This window comes from Lissotriton helveticus, chromosome 6 (genome assembly GCF_964261635.1).
Source record: "Lissotriton helveticus chromosome 6, aLisHel1.1, whole genome shotgun sequence".
NCBI lineage: Eukaryota > Metazoa > Chordata > Amphibia > Caudata > Salamandridae > Lissotriton > Lissotriton helveticus.
In genome coordinates this window covers 1130767798-1130783228 of record NC_136067.1, presented here as the reverse complement: position 1 = coordinate 1130783228, position 15431 = coordinate 1130767798, and the positions used below count along the sequence as shown (strand labels likewise).

At 44.4% G+C, this 15431-nt stretch overlaps 12 non-coding genes across 12 annotated transcripts; 7 read left to right on the top strand and 5 right to left on the bottom strand.

Moving 5' to 3' along the window:
- Window positions 1-393: 393 nt before the first annotated feature.
- Window positions 394-500, top strand: LOC144765121 (U6 spliceosomal RNA). Its single transcript, XR_013597134.1, has one exon. It is a non-coding gene; the product is annotated as a U6 spliceosomal RNA (small nuclear RNA).
- Window positions 501-1509: 1009 nt separating this feature from the next.
- Window positions 1510-1582, bottom strand: TRNAR-ACG (transfer RNA arginine (anticodon ACG)). The gene has a single exon. It is a non-coding gene; the product is annotated as a tRNA-Arg (tRNA).
- A 708-nt stretch (window positions 1583-2290) lies between these two features.
- On the top strand, window positions 2291-2397 carry LOC144765103 (U6 spliceosomal RNA). The gene has a single exon (XR_013597117.1). It is a non-coding gene; the product is annotated as a U6 spliceosomal RNA (small nuclear RNA).
- A 1009-nt stretch (window positions 2398-3406) lies between these two features.
- TRNAR-ACG (transfer RNA arginine (anticodon ACG)) lies at window positions 3407-3479 on the bottom strand. The gene has a single exon. It is a non-coding gene; the product is annotated as a tRNA-Arg (tRNA).
- A 708-nt stretch (window positions 3480-4187) lies between these two features.
- On the top strand, window positions 4188-4294 carry LOC144765120 (U6 spliceosomal RNA). The gene has a single exon (XR_013597133.1). It is a non-coding gene; the product is annotated as a U6 spliceosomal RNA (small nuclear RNA).
- A 1009-nt stretch (window positions 4295-5303) lies between these two features.
- TRNAR-ACG (transfer RNA arginine (anticodon ACG)) lies at window positions 5304-5376 on the bottom strand. Its single transcript has one exon. It is a non-coding gene; the product is annotated as a tRNA-Arg (tRNA).
- Window positions 5377-6084: 708 nt separating this feature from the next.
- LOC144765102 (U6 spliceosomal RNA) lies at window positions 6085-6191 on the top strand. Its single transcript, XR_013597116.1, has one exon. It is a non-coding gene; the product is annotated as a U6 spliceosomal RNA (small nuclear RNA).
- A 1777-nt stretch (window positions 6192-7968) lies between these two features.
- On the top strand, window positions 7969-8075 carry LOC144765331 (U6 spliceosomal RNA). Its single transcript, XR_013597332.1, has one exon. It is a non-coding gene; the product is annotated as a U6 spliceosomal RNA (small nuclear RNA).
- A 1010-nt stretch (window positions 8076-9085) lies between these two features.
- TRNAR-ACG (transfer RNA arginine (anticodon ACG)) lies at window positions 9086-9158 on the bottom strand. The gene has a single exon. It is a non-coding gene; the product is annotated as a tRNA-Arg (tRNA).
- A 708-nt stretch (window positions 9159-9866) lies between these two features.
- On the top strand, window positions 9867-9973 carry LOC144764967 (U6 spliceosomal RNA). Its single transcript, XR_013596988.1, has one exon. It is a non-coding gene; the product is annotated as a U6 spliceosomal RNA (small nuclear RNA).
- Window positions 9974-11763: 1790 nt separating this feature from the next.
- On the top strand, window positions 11764-11870 carry LOC144764966 (U6 spliceosomal RNA). The gene has a single exon (XR_013596987.1). It is a non-coding gene; the product is annotated as a U6 spliceosomal RNA (small nuclear RNA).
- A 1021-nt stretch (window positions 11871-12891) lies between these two features.
- TRNAR-ACG (transfer RNA arginine (anticodon ACG)) lies at window positions 12892-12964 on the bottom strand. The gene has a single exon. It is a non-coding gene; the product is annotated as a tRNA-Arg (tRNA).
- Window positions 12965-15431: the final 2467 nt, after the last annotated feature.

The following is a 15431-nucleotide window of genomic DNA, read 5'->3' as shown; positions in this document are numbered from 1 at the left end:
GGTGAAAATTCAGACACCTTGTTGTAGGCTCACCTTGTCCGGGGACCCAGGCATGCTGCCTTTCCACTCTCAGAGCACTTCACCTAACCTACTGTGCAGCTGTTTCACCTTTAATATCACTGTTCCACAGGCAGCGTGATGTCACAATGCTCCTTGTCTGTAGCCCAAACCATGACCCTTTGCAACCCTGATATAATCTACATACTTACGGTGTGTGAAGTCTTGGACCACAAATGCAGTGAAGAATAATAGAGTGCTACTCTTCAGACATTTTTGCCCATTGGCTCAGATTTGATTGCTTACTGGCCATCTGAGAATCTCTGCCAGGCCACCCTATGTCTAGAGACTGTAGATTTAGAGAGTTTATAAACATTGTCAGTTCATCAATAAAGTGTGCTCGCTTCGGCAGCACATATACTAAAATTGGAACAATACAGAGAAGATTAGCATGGCCCCTGCGCAAGGATGACACGCAAATTCATGAAGCGTTCCATATTTTAAACAGTTTTAGGAGAGAAATCTTCTTTGTTTTCAAGACTAATTAAAATAATAAAGCAGGTTCCAGTCCTGTGTCATGTAATATGTATTCTTCAATTAGTCTCTCCTCAACATTTTTAATGTATTTGCCTTGCAGTAAAGAAGGTGCGCTCTATGTCCAGCTGCATTTAGCAAGGAAGCCTGCAGGACTTCTGGGACTTTTCTCTCTCTTTTTCAGCCTCCCTGTCATTATTCTTCACCACCCCTATATCTATACTGCTACCAGAGATGAGTTGCTTTGTGGGAAGCAGGACAAAGAGAAGGGCAGGGCCTAGGCAAATGATGGCCTCAGGGATGTCTGGGAGTCCCTTTTCAGCAGTACTGTTATAATCTGCCTTGCAACCAGATTGGTGGGGTAAGCTGAAAAACACCATGCCAGATTGGGCACCAGGTCTCTAGGCGCTTGAAGGACATTTTGGGTCTACATCCCTCAGTTTCTGAGGTACAAGAAATGTTCACCCTCCACCCTAATAGAGAGGTCTTGGCCGATCGTGGCTGAGAGGGGAAGAAGGTAGCAGGGCAAGATGCTCATGGTTCTTCTATAATAATGGACCAACTTTCTCTCTCTCCTTAGCTGTGCTTCTGCCTGGCTACTGGGGCTACCAGTCGTAAGCCTGCAGCCCACAAGGAGCTGGTTTGTTCCTCTCACACATCTAAATGGGTAATCATTCAATTGCACACACCTGCCTGCGTCCACAGACCCTTGCACACACACTTTTGTCAACAGGCTTTTTTTGTAGTTAAGAGAAACAGGGACCCATGTTGAAATACAAAAGCAGCACACCACGTGACGGCCATCACATAGAGTCCAGCAGCAAATGGGAAACGTTTAACTAGCCGTGGTCCTATTACTGCAGCTCTACCGTGGAACATCTGCTGGATGAGTCCTCCTGGAGAATATTGAACCTACAACAAGTCTGAGGTAAATAAGATTCCACAGGAATATAATGAAATAGGGACCTACAACTCTTCCAAGCCAGATAGGAGTCGAACCTACAATCTTCTGATCCGTAGTCAGACGCGTTATCCATTGCGCCACTGGCCCTATGTAGACATACCCATCCTTTTGTACTTAAGAGGGCTAGAAAGTGTGTGTGTGTGAAGGCACAAGGAAACCCATCTGACCTCCTGAAAGTCTTTTCTGTGAGGGTTTCCTAAGTTGTACAAAGGACTTTAGGAGAAGGAAGGACCTAAAATCTAGGCGAAATGGTTCTAGATCCAAGGAAATCTTTTAGATCAGGCTCAGTTTCTTAAATAGTCTACATTAACATAATCAGGTCCAGGTCTGTGTGGGGCTGAGCTTGTGAACTCCTTAGTAATTAGGCGGATACAACAAAAAGGGGTTTAATATTACAATACAGGTGAAAATTCAGACACCTTGTCGTAGGCTCACCTTGTCCAGGGACCCACGCATGCTGCCTTTCCACTCTCAGAGCACTTCACCTAACCTACTGTGCAGCTGTTTCACATTTAATATCACTGTTCCACAGGCAGCGTGATGTCACAATGCTCCTTGTCTGTAGCCCAAACCATGAGCCTTTGCAACCCTGACATAATCTACATACTTACGGTGTGTGAAGTCTTGGACCACAAATGCAGTGAAGAATAATAGAGTGCTACTCTTCAGACATTTTTGCCCATTGGCTCAGATTTGAATGCTTACTGGCCATCTGAGCATCTCTGCCATGCCACCCTATGTCTAGAGACTGTAGATTTAGAGAGTTTATAAACATTGTCAGTTCATCAATAAAGTGTGCTCGCTTCGGCAGCACATATACTAAAATTGGAACGATACAGAGAAGATTAGCATGGCCCCTGCGCAAGGATGACACGCAAATTCGTGAAGCGTTTCATATTTTAAACAGTTTTAGGAGAGAAATCTTCTTTGTTTTCAAGACTAATTAAAATAATAAAGCAGGTTCCAGTCCTGTGTCATGTAATATGTATTTTTCAATTAGTCTCTCCTCAACATTTTTAATATATTTGCCTTGCAGTAAAGAAGGTGCGCTCTATGTCCAGCTGCATTTAGCAAGGAAGCCTGCAGGACTTCTGGGACTTTTCTTTCTCTTTTTCAGCCTCCCTGTCATTATTCTTCACCACCCCTATATCTATATTGCTACCAGAGATGAGTTGCTTTGTGGGAAGAAGGACAAAGAGAAGGGCAGGGCCTATGCAAATGATGGCCTCAGGGATGTCTGGGAGTCCCTTTTCAGCAGTACTGTTATAATCTGCCTTGCAACCAGATTGGTGGGGTAAGCTGAAAAACACCATGCCAGATTGGGCACCAGGTCTCTAGGCGCTTGAAGGACATATTGGGTCTACATCCCTCAGTTTCTGAGGTCCAAGAAATGTTCACCCTCCACCCTAATAGAGAGGTCTTGGCCGATCGTGGCTGAGAGGGGAAGAAGGTAGCAGGGCAAGATGCTCATGGTGCTTCTCTCATTATGGACCAACTTCCTCTCTCTCCTTAGCTGTGCTTCTGCCTGGCTACTGGGGCTACCAGTTGTAAGCCTGCAGCCCACAAGGAGCTGGTTTGTCCCTCTCACACATGTAAATGGGTAATCATTCAATTGCACACACCTGCCTGCGTCCACAGACCCTTGCACACACACTTTTGTCAACAAGCTTTTTTTGTAGTTAAGAGAATCAGGGACCCATGTTGAAATACAAAAGCAGCACACCACGTGACGGCCATCACATAGAGTCCAGCAGCAAATGGGAAACGTTTAACTAGCCGTGGTCCTATTACTGCAGCTCTACCGTGGAACATCTGCTGGATGAGTCCTCCTGGAGAATATTGAACCGACAACAAGTCTGAGGTAAATAAGATTCCACAGAAATATAATGAAACAGGGACCTACAACTCTTCCGAGCCAGATAGGAGTTGAACCTACAATCTTCTGATCCGTAGTCAGACGCGTTATCCATTGCGCCACTGGCCCTATGTAGACATATCCATCCTTTTGTCCTTAAGAGGGCTAGAAAGTGTTTGTGTGTGAAGGCACAAGGAAACCCATCTGACCTCCTGAAAGTCTTTTCTGTGAGGGTTTCCTAAGTTGTACAAAGGACTTTAGGAGAAGGAAGGACCTAAAATCTAGGCGAAATGGTTCTAGATCCAAGGAAATCTTTTAGATCAGGCTCAGTTTCTTAAATAGTCTGCATTAACATAATCAGGTCCAGGTCTGTGTGGGGCTGAGCTTGTGAACTCCTTAGTAATTAGGCGGATACAACAAAAAGGGGTTTAATATTACAATACAGGTGAAAATTCAGACACCTTGTTGTAGGCTCACCTTGTCCGGGGACCCAGGCATGCTGCCTTTCCACTCTCAGAGCACTTCACCTAACCTACTGTGCAGCTGTTTCACCTTTAATATCACTGTTCCACAGGCAGCGTGATGTCACAATGCTCCTTGTCTGTAGCCCAAACCATGACCCTTTGCAACCCTGATATAATCTACATACTTACGGTGTGTGAAGTCTTGGACCACAAATGCAGTGAAGAATAATAGAGTGCTACTCTTCAGACATTTTTGCCCATTGGCTCAGATTTGATTGCTTACTGGCCATCTGAGAATCTCTGCCAGGCCACCCTATGTCTAGAGACTGTAGATTTAGAGAGTTTATAAACATTGTCAGTTCATCAATAAAGTGTGCTCGCTTCGGCAGCACATATACTAAAATTGGAACAATACAGAGAAGATTAGCATGGCCCCTGCGCAAGGATGACACGCAAATTCATGAAGCGTTCCATATTTTAAACAGTTTTAGGAGAGAAATCTTCTTTGTTTTCAAGACTAATTAAAATAATAAAGCAGGTTCCAGTCCTGTGTCATGTAATATGTATTTTTCAATTAGTCTCTCCTCAACATTTTTAATGTATTTGCCTTGCAGTAAAGAAGGTGCGCTCTATGTCCAGCTGCATTTAGCAAGGAAGCCTGCAGGACTTCTGGGACTTTTCTCTCTCTTTTTCAGCCTCCCTGTCATTATTCTTCACCACCCCTATATCTATACTGCTACCAGAGATGAGTTGCTTTGTGGGAAGCAGGACAAAGAGAAGGGCAGGGCCTAGGCAAATGATGGCCTCAGGGATGTCTGGGAGTCCCTTTTCAGCAGTACTGTTATAATCTGCCTTGCAACCAGATTGGTGGGGTAAGCTGAAAAACACCATGCCAGATTGGGCACCAGGTCTCTAGGCGCTTGAAGGACATTTTGGGTCTACATCCCTCAGTTTCTGAGGTACAAGAAATGTTCACCCTCCACCCTAATAGAGAGGTCTTGGCCGATCGTGGCTGAGAGGGGAAGAAGGTAGCAGGGCAAGATGCTCATGGTTCTTCTATAATAATGGACCAACTTTCTCTCTCTCCTTAGCTGTGCTTCTGCCTGGCTACTGGGGCTACCAGTCGTAAGCCTGCAGCCCACAAGGAGCTGGTTTGTTCCTCTCACACATCTAAATGGGTAATCATTCAATTGCACACACCTGCCTGCGTCCACAGACCCTTGCACACACACTTTTGTCAACAGGCTTTTTTTGTAGTTAAGAGAAACAGGGACCCATGTTGAAATACAAAAGCAGCACACCACGTGACGGCCATCACATAGAGTCCAGCAGCAAATGGGAAACGTTTAACTAGCCGTGGTCCTATTACTGCAGCTCTACCGTGGAACATCTGCTGGATGAGTCCTCCTGGAGAATATTGAACCTACAACAAGTCTGAGGTAAATAAGATTCCACAGGAATATAATGAAATAGGGACCTACAACTCTTCCAAGCCAGATAGGAGTCGAACCTACAATCTTCTGATCCGTAGTCAGACGCGTTATCCATTGCGCCACTGGCCCTATGTAGACATACCCATCCTTTTGTACTTAAGAGGGCTAGAAAGTGTGTGTGTGTGAAGGCACAAGGAAACCCATCTGACCTCCTGAAAGTCTTTTCTGTGAGGGTTTCCTAAGTTGTACAAAGGACTTTAGGAGAAGGAAGGACCTAAAATCTAGGCGAAATGGTTCTAGATCCAAGGAAATCTTTTAGATCAGGCTCAGTTTCTTAAATAGTCTACATTAACATAATCAGGTCCAGGTCTGTGTGGGGCTGAGCTTGTGAACTCCTTAGTAATTAGGCGGATACAACAAAAAGGGGTTTAATATTACAATACAGGTGAAAATTCAGACACCTTGTCGTAGGCTCACCTTGTCCAGGGACCCACGCATGCTGCCTTTCCACTCTCAGAGCACTTCACCTAACCTACTGTGCAGCTGTTTCACATTTAATATCACTGTTCCACAGGCAGCGTGATGTCACAATGCTCCTTGTCTGTAGCCCAAACCATGAGCCTTTGCAACCCTGACATATTCTACATACTTACGGTGTGTGAAGTCTTGGACCACAAATGCAGTGAAGAATAATAGAGTGCTACTCTTCAGACATTTTTGCCCATTGGCTCAGATTTGAATGCTTACTGGCCATCTGAGCATCTCTGCCATGCCACCCTATGTCTAGAGACTGTAGATTTAGAGAGTTTATAAACATTGTCAGTTCATCAATAAAGTGTGCTCGCTTCGGCAGCACATATACTAAAATTGGAACGATACAGAGAAGATTAGCATGGCCCCTGCGCAAGGATGACACGCAAATTCGTGAAGCGTTTCATATTTTAAACAGTTTTAGGAGAGAAATCTTCTTTGTTTTCAAGACTAATTAAAATAATAAAGCAGGTTCCAGTCCTGTGTCATGTAATATGTATTTTTCAATTAGTCTCTCCTCAACATTTTTAATATATTTGCCTTGCAGTAAAGAAGGTGCGCTCTATGTCCAGCTGCATTTAGCAAGGAAGCCTGCAGGACTTCTGGGACTTTTCTTTCTCTTTTTCAGCCTCCCTGTCATTATTCTTCACCACCCCTATATCTATATTGCTACCAGAGATGAGTTGCTTTGTGGGAAGAAGGACAAAGAGAAGGGCAGGGCCTATGCAAATGATGGCCTCAGGGATGTCTGGGAGTCCCTTTTCAGCAGTACTGTTATAATCTGCCTTGCAACCAGATTGGTGGGGTAAGCTGAAAAACACCATGCCAGATTGGGCACCAGGTCTCTAGGCGCTTGAAGGACATATTGGGTCTACATCCCTCAGTTTCTGAGGTCCAAGAAATGTTCACCCTCCACCCTAATAGAGAGGTCTTGGCCGATCGTGGCCGATCGTGGCTGAGAGGGGAAGAAGGTAGCAGGGCAAGATTCTCATGGTTCTTCTCTCTCCTTAGCTGTGCTTCTGCCTGGCTATTGGGGCTACCAGTTGTAAGCCTGCAGCCCACAAGGAGCTGGTTTGTCCCTCTCACACATGGAAATGGGTAAGCATTCAATTGCACACACCTGCCTGCGTCCACAGACCCTTGCACACACACTTTTGTCAACAAGCTTTTTTTGTAGTTAAGAGAATCAGGGACCCATGTTGAAATACAAAAGCAGCACACCACGTGACGGCCATCACATAGAGTCCAGCAGCAAATGGGAAACGTTTAACTAGCCATGGTCCTATTACTGCAGCTCTACCGTGGAACATCTGCTGGATGAGTCCTCCTGGAGAATATTGAACCTACAACAAGTCTGAGGTAAATAAGATTCCACAGGAATATAATGAAACAGGGACCTACAACTCTTCCTAGCCAGATAGGAGTCGAACCTACAATCTTCTGATCCGTAGTCAGACGCGTTATCCATTGCGCCACTGGCCCTATGTAGACATACCCATCCTTTTGTCCTTAAGAGGGCTAGAAAGTGTGTGTGTATGAAGGCACAAGGAAACCCATCTGACCTCCTGAAAGTCTTTTCTGTGAGGGTTTCCTAAGTTGTACAAAGGACTTTAGGAGAAGGAAAGACCTAAAATCTAGGCGAAATGGTTCTAGATCCAAGGAAATCTTTTAGATCAGGCTCAGTTTCTTAAATAGTCTACATTAACATAATCAGGTCCAGGTCTGTGTGGGGCTGAGCTTGTGAACTCCTTAGTAATTAGGCGGATACAACAAAAAGGGGTTTAATATTACAATACAGGTGAAAATTAAGACACCTTGTCGTAGGCTCACCTTGTCCAGGGACCCAAGCAGGCTGCCTTTCCACTCTCAGAGCACTTCACCTAACCTACTGTGCAAATGTTTCACCTTTAATATCACTGTTCCACAGGCAGCGTGATGTCACAATGCTCCTTGTCTGTAGCCCAAACCATGAGCCTTTGCAACCCTGACATAATCTACATACTTACGGTGTGTGAAGTCTTGGACCACAAATACAGTGAAGAATAATAGATTGCTACTCTTCAGACATTTTTGCCCATTGGCTCAGATTTGAATGCTTACTGGCCATCTGAGCATCTCTGCCAGGCCACCCTATGTCTAGAGACTGTAGATTTAGAGAGTTTATAAACATTGTCAGTTCATCAATAAAGTGTGCTCGCTTCGGCAGCACATATACTAAAATTGGAACGATACAGAGAAGATTAGCATGGCCCTTGCACACGGATGACACGCAAATTCGTGAAGCGTTCCATATTTTAAACAGTTTTTAGGAGAGAAATCTTCCTTGTTTTCAAGACTAATTAAAATAATAAAGCAGGTTCCAGTCCTGTGTCATGTAATATGTATTTTTCAATTAGTCTCTCCTCAACATTTTTAATGTATTTGCCTTGCAGTAAAGAAGGTGTGCTCTATGTCCAGCTGCATTTAGCAAGGAAGCCTGCAGGACTTCTGGGACTTTTCTTTCTCTTTTTCAGCCTCCCTGTCATTATTCTTCACCACCCCTGTATCTATACTGCTACCAGAGATGAGTTGCTTTGTGGGAAGCAGGACAAAGAGAAGGGCAGGGCCTATGCAAATAATGGCCTCAGGGATGTCTGGGAGTCCCTTTTCAGCAGTACTGTTATAATGTGCCTTGCAACCAGATTGGTGGGGTAAGCTGGAAAACACCATGCCAGATTGGGCACCAGGTCTCTAGGCGCTTGAAGGACATATTGGGTCTACATCCCTCAGTTTCTGAGGTCGAAGAAATGTTCACCCTCCACCCTAATAGAGAGGTCTTGGCCGATCGTGGCTGAGAGGGGAAGAAGGTAGCAGGGCAAGATGCTCATGGTGCTTCTCTGATTATGGACCAACTTTCTCTCTCTCCTTAGCTGTGCTTCTGCCTGGCTACTGGGGCTACCAGTTGTAAACATGCAGCCCACAAGGAGCTGGTTTGTCCCTCTCACACATGTAAATGGGTAATCATTCAATTGCGCACACCTGCCTGCGTCCACAGACCCTTGCACACACACTTTTGTCAACAAGCTTTTTTTGTAGTTAAGAGAATCAGGAACCCATGTTGAAATACAAAAGCAGCACACCACGTGACGGCCATCACATAGAGTCCAGCAGCAAATGGGAAACGTTTAACTAGCCGTGGTCCTATTACTGCAGCTCTACCGTGGAACATCTGCTGGATGAGTCCTCCTGGAGAATATTGAACCGACAACAAGTCTGAGGTAAATAAGATTCCACAGGAATATAATGAAACAGGGACCTACAACTCTTCCGAGCCAGATAGGAGTCGAACCTACAATCTTCTGATCCGTAGTCAGACGCGTTATCCATTGCGCCACTGGCCCTATGTAGACATACCCATCCTTTTGTCCTTAAGAGGGCTAGAAAGTGTGTGTGTGTGAAGGCACAAGGAAACCCATCTGACCTCCTGAAAGTCTTTTCTGTGAGGGTTTCCTAAGTTGTACAAAGGACTTTAGGAGAAGGAAGGACCTAAAATCTAGGCGAAATGGTTCTAGATCCAAGGAAATCTTTTAGATCAGGCTCAGTTTCTTAAATAGTCTGCATTAACATAATCAGGTCCAGGTCTGTGTGGGGCTGAGCTTGTGAACTCCTTAGTAATTAGGCGGATACAACAAAAAGGGGTTTAATATTACAATACAGGTGAAAATTCAGACACCTTGTCGTAGGCTCACCTTGTCCGGGGACCCAGGCATGCTGCCTTTCCACTCTCAGAGCACTTCACCTAACCTACTGTGCAGCTGTTTCACCTTTAATATCACTGTTCCACAGGCAGCGTGATGTCACAATGCTCCTTGTCTGTAGCCCAAACCATGAGCCTTTGCAACCCTGACATAATCTACATACTTACGGTGTGTGAAGTCTTGGACCACAAATGCAGTGAAGAATAATAGAGTGCTACTCTTCAGACATTTTTGCCCATTGGCTCAGATTTGAATGCTTACTGGCCATCTGAGCATCTCTGCCAGGCCACCCTATGTCTAGAGACTGTAGATTTAGAGAGTTTATAAACATTGTCAGTTCATCAATAAAGTGTGCTCGCTTCGGCAGCACATATACTAAAATTGGAACGATACAGAGAAGATTAGCATGGCCCCTGCGCAAGGATGACACGCAAATTCGTGAAGCGTTCCATATTTTAAACAGTTTTAGGAGAGAAATCTTCTTTGTTTTCAAGACTAATTAAAATAATAAAGCAGGTTCCAGTCCTGTGTCATGTAATATGTATTTTTCAATTAGTCTCTCCTCAACATTTTTAATGTATTTGCCTTGCAGTAAAGAAGGTGCGCTCTATGTCCAGCTGCATTTAGCAAGGAAGCCTGCAGGACTTCTGGGACTTTTCCCTTTCTTTTTCAGCCTCCCTGTCATTATTCTTCACCACCCCTATATCTATACTGCTACCAGAGATGAGTTGCTTTGTGGGAAGCAGGACAAAGAGAAGGGCAGGGCCTAGGCAAATGATGGCCTCAGGGATGTCTGGGAGTCCCTTTTCAGCAGTACTGTTATAATCTGCCTTGCAACCAGATTGGTGGGGTAAGCTGAAAAACACCATGCCAGATTGGGCACCAGGTCTCTAGGCGCTTGAAGGACATATTGGGTCTACATCCCTCAGTTTCTGAGGTCCAAGAAATGTTCACCCTCCACCCTAATAGAGAGGTCTTGGCCGATCGTGGCTGAGAGGGGAAGAAGGTAGCAGGGCAAGATGCTCATGGTTCTTCTGTAATAATGGACCAACTTTCTCTCTCTCCTTAGCTGTGCTTCTGCCTGGCTACTGGGGCTACCAGTTGTAAGCCTGCAGCCCACAAGGAGCTGGTTTGTCCCTCTCACACATGGAAATGGGTAAGCATTCAATTGCACACACCTGCCTGCGTCCACAGACCCTTGCACACACACTTTTGTCAACAAGCTTTTTTTGTAGTTAAGAGAATCAGGGACCCATGTTGAAATACAAAAGCAGCACACCACGTGACGGCCATCACATAGAGTCCAGCAGCAAATGGGAAACGTTTAACTAGCCGTGGTCCTATTACTGCAGCTCTACCGTGGAACATCTGCTGGATGAGTCCTCCTGGAGAATATTGAACCTACAACAAGTCTGAGGTAAATAAGATTCCACAGGAATATAATGAAACAGGGACCTACAACTCTTCCAAGCCAGATAGGAGTCGATCCTACAATCTTCTGATCCGTAGTCAGACGCGTTATCCATTGCACCACTGGCCCTATGTAGACATACCCATCCTTTTGTCCTTAAGAGGGCTAGAAAGTGTGTGTGTGTGAAGGCACAAGGAAACCCTTCTGACCTCCTGAAAATCTGTTCTGTGAGGGTTTCCTAAGTTGTACAAAGGACTTTAGGAGAAGGAAGGACCTAAAATCTAGGCGAAATGGTCCTAGATCCAAGGAAATCTTTTAGATCAGGCTCAGTTTCCTAAATAGTCTGCATTAACATAATCAGTTCCCGGTCTGTGTGGGGCTGAGCTTGTGAACTCCTTAGTAATTAGGCGGATACAACAAAAAGGGGTTTAATATTACAATACAGGATAAAATTCAGACACCTTGTCGTAGGCTCACCTTGTCCGGGGACCCAGGCATGCTGCCTTTCCACTCTCAGAGCACTTCACCTAACCTACTGTGCAGCTGTTTCACCTTTAATATCACTGTTCCACAGGCAGCGTGATGTCACAATGCTCCTTGTCTGTAGCCCAAACCATGAGCCTTTGCAACCCTGACATAATCTACATACTTACGGTGTGTGAAGTCTTGGACCACAAATGCAGTGAAGAATAATAGATTGCTACTCTTCAGACATGTTTGCCCATTGGTTCAGATTTGAATGCTTACTGGCCATCTGAGCATCTCTGCCAGGCGACCCTATGTCTAGAGACTGTAGATTTAGAGAGTTTATAAACATTGTCAGTTCATCAATAAAGTGTGCTCGCTTCGGCAGCACATATACTAAAATTGGAACGATACAGAGAAGATTAGCATGGCCCCTGCGCAAGGATGACACGCAAATTCGTGAAGCGTTCCATATTTTAAACAGTTTTTAGGAGAGAAATCTTTTTTGTTTTCAAGACTAATTAAAATAATAAAGCAGGTTCCAGTCCTGTGTCATGTAATATGTATTTTTCAATTAGTCTCTCCTCAACATTTTTAATGTATTTGCCTTGCAGTAAAAAAGGTGCGCTCTATGTCCACCTGCATTTAGCAAGGAAGCCTGCAGGACTTCTGGGACTTTTCTTTCTCTTTTTCAGCCTCCCTGTCATTATTCTTCACCACCCCTAAATCTATACTGCTACCAGTGATGAGTTGCTTTGTGGGAAGCAGGACAAAGAGAAGGGCAGGGCCTATGCAAATGATGGCCTCAGGGATGTCTGGGAGTCCCTTTCAGCAGTACTGTTAAAATCTGCCTTGCAACCAGATTGGTCGGGTAAGCTGAAAAACACCATGCCAGATTGGGCCCCAGGTCTCTAGGCGCTTGGAAGACATATTGGGTCTACATCCCTCAGTTTCTGAGGTCCAAGAAATGTTCACCCTCCACCCTAATAAAGAGGTCTTGGCCTATCGTGGCCGATCGTGGCTGAGAGGGGAAAAAAGGTAGCAGGGCAAGATGCTCATGGTTCTGCTTTAATAATGGACTAACTTCCTCTCTCTCCTTAGCTGTGCTTCTGCCTGGCTACTGGGGCTACCAGTTGTAAGCCTGCAGCCCACAAGGAGCTGGTTTGTCCCTCTCACACATGTAAATGGGTAAGCATTCCATTGCACACACCTGCCTGCGTCCACAGACCCTTGCACACACCCTTTTGTCAACAAGCTTTTTTTGTACTTAAGAGAATCAGGGACCCATGTTGAAATACAAAAGCAGCACACCACGTGACGGCCATCACATAGAGTCCAGCAGCAAATGGGAAACGTTTAACTAGCCGTGGTCCTATTACTGCAGCTCTACCGTAGAACATCTGCTGGATGAGTCCTCCTGGAGAATATTGAACCTACAACAAGTCTGAGGTAAATAGGAATTAAACAGGAATATAATGAAACAGGGACCTACAACTCTTCCGAGCCAGATAGGAGTCGAACCTACAATCTTCTGATCCGTGGTCAGACGCGTTATCCATTGCGCCACTGGCCCTATGTAGACTTACCCATCCTTTTGTCCTTAAGAGGGCTAGAAAGTGTGTGTGTGTGTGTGTGTGTGAAGGCACAAGGAAACCCATCTGACCTCCTGAAAGTCTGTTCTGTGAGGGTTTCCTAAGTTGTACAAAGGACTTTAGGAGAAGGAAGGACCTAAAATCTAGGCGAAATGGTCCTAGATCCAAGGAAATCTTTTAGATCAGGCTCAGTTTTGTAGGAAGCGTCAGGAACCGGAAATAATGCTCAAAAGATGAGTTAAAGGTGGACGAGTTTTATTGACATCCTCTCGTCTAAAAGTACAAGCTAGTAATGCCCAACAGTTCTCACTTCCCCAACTCCCCACATTCCAGCTCTTTAAATCACAACATAGCAACCCCTAGAACACGAGCTTGTCACGAACTATAAACAACATAGCGCTCGTGACAACTCACTGAAACCTATGTACATACCCAACACACCTTCCCCCCTTGAATTGAAAAAATAAAATAAAAATAAAAATAAAATATTAATTCATCACAAAGTCATTATATCTAACAGGCATACGGTGAGAACGTGCAGCTCTAGTGATGCTTGAATTGTGTTCAACATGTGCACAGTTTCCTTTATCACTTTGTCCCTCAACATCCAAAAAAACATTGCTATCATAGTCTTCCTCTGACTGGCAAAACCCATTAAACACAGAAATTCTGCTCAAATTCCACACAGAACCACCATCAACCCGCACAGCATTTCTAAAAACCTCAATCACTTTCCTAGGAGCTGACCACACAGGAAAACCTTTATTCACACCCTCTTTCTTCTTGATGCGAACAAAATCACCCACATTAACAGAACGACCAGACACTGAGCCCAATCTCCTTACCAAATCATGCTTCATCTTATCTTTGTATGACTGAACCCTATGTTGAACAGCTTCAAAATCTACTTTCAAACAATTCTCAAAACCAGCCAAGTTCTTTTTTAACCACCAGGGCACTAACTTTGTACTAGGCTTCCGACCTCTTAAGAGTTCAAAAGGAGTGACCAATGTTACTGAATTAGGTGATGTCCTGTAAGCCAACAGCATAGATTGTAACGCAACCCTCCAATTCAAATTACCTTTGATAGAAAGTTGAATGGCTTCTTTGATCACACGGTTGAAGCGTTCAACCTGGCCATTCGCTTCAGGATGGAAAACAGCAATTCTCCTATTAACAATGCCACATTTAGCTAAGAACAGTTCCATTTCCTTGCTCACAAACTGTGGGCCATTGTCAGTCACGACTTCCTGAGGAATACCCTCTCTACAAAAAATCTCATCCAAAAACTCTATTACCTGATGAGAAGTAACTTCTTTAACCATCTTGACCTCTGGCCATTTGGAATAATAATCGATAAGAACTATACCAAAAGCTTCCTGTTTAGGTAAACAACTAAACGGACCAATGATGTCCAACCCCAATTTCCGCCAGGGACCAGAAGGCAAAACAACCGGACAAGGTTCTGGACGCAATGCAACAGCTGTCTTATCACTATTAGAACAATAAGAACACGCACGTACAAAATGATCCACACAAGCATCAATCCCTGGCCACCAAAAAGACTCCTTTAAACGTCTTCTGGTGAAGGAAATCCCTAAATGTCCTTCATGAGCAATTTCAAGAAGTATATTCCTAATAGAAAAAGGCGGGACAATCTTGTCTCCACGAAGAAGTAAGTCACCCTCTACAGCAAGTTCCTCTTGAACCTTAAGAAATCCCATCATATCTCCAGATAACTTCCTCTGTTCCCGCCAACCATGTACAAGGAACTTCTTGACATTGGACAATTCCAAATCATTACTCACTGCTTCCAACCAAACATCCTCCTGCAAAGAAAACCGTTCACCGCAGACTAAATTGACATCATGGAAGGTAAAAGCAACCTCACACTCATCCTCAATAACTGCTTCAGGACAACTCATGTCAGAAATCAATCTCGACATGCAATCAGCATGTACATTCGCCTTACCCTGAACATACTCAATTTTACATTGAAAAGATTGCAATCTTGAGGCTAACCTTGCAAGACGCGCCGACATAGTTCTGCCTCCACCCGGAGCCATGAGATACACTAAAGGCTTATGGTCAGTTTTTATTAAAAATTTAGTACCCCATAGGAAAGGTCTAAAATGCTCAGCTCCCCAAACACAAGCCAACAACTCCCTTTCTATGACAGCATCATTCTTTTCAGCGTCTCTCAAAGCTCTTGATGCATAACCAACAACCCACTCTTTTCCATTATCCTTCTGCAAAAGTACTCCACCCAAACCGGAAGAACTTGCGTCTACCATAACAATACATCGCACACCCACAACAAAAGGTTTGAGACACGGAGCATTCACCACAAACGATTTCAATGACTTAAAAGCTTCTGTCATTACCTCCGTCCAAAGAAACTTCGCATTTCTCTTCAATAAGCATCTAAAAGGATCAACCTTTACTGAA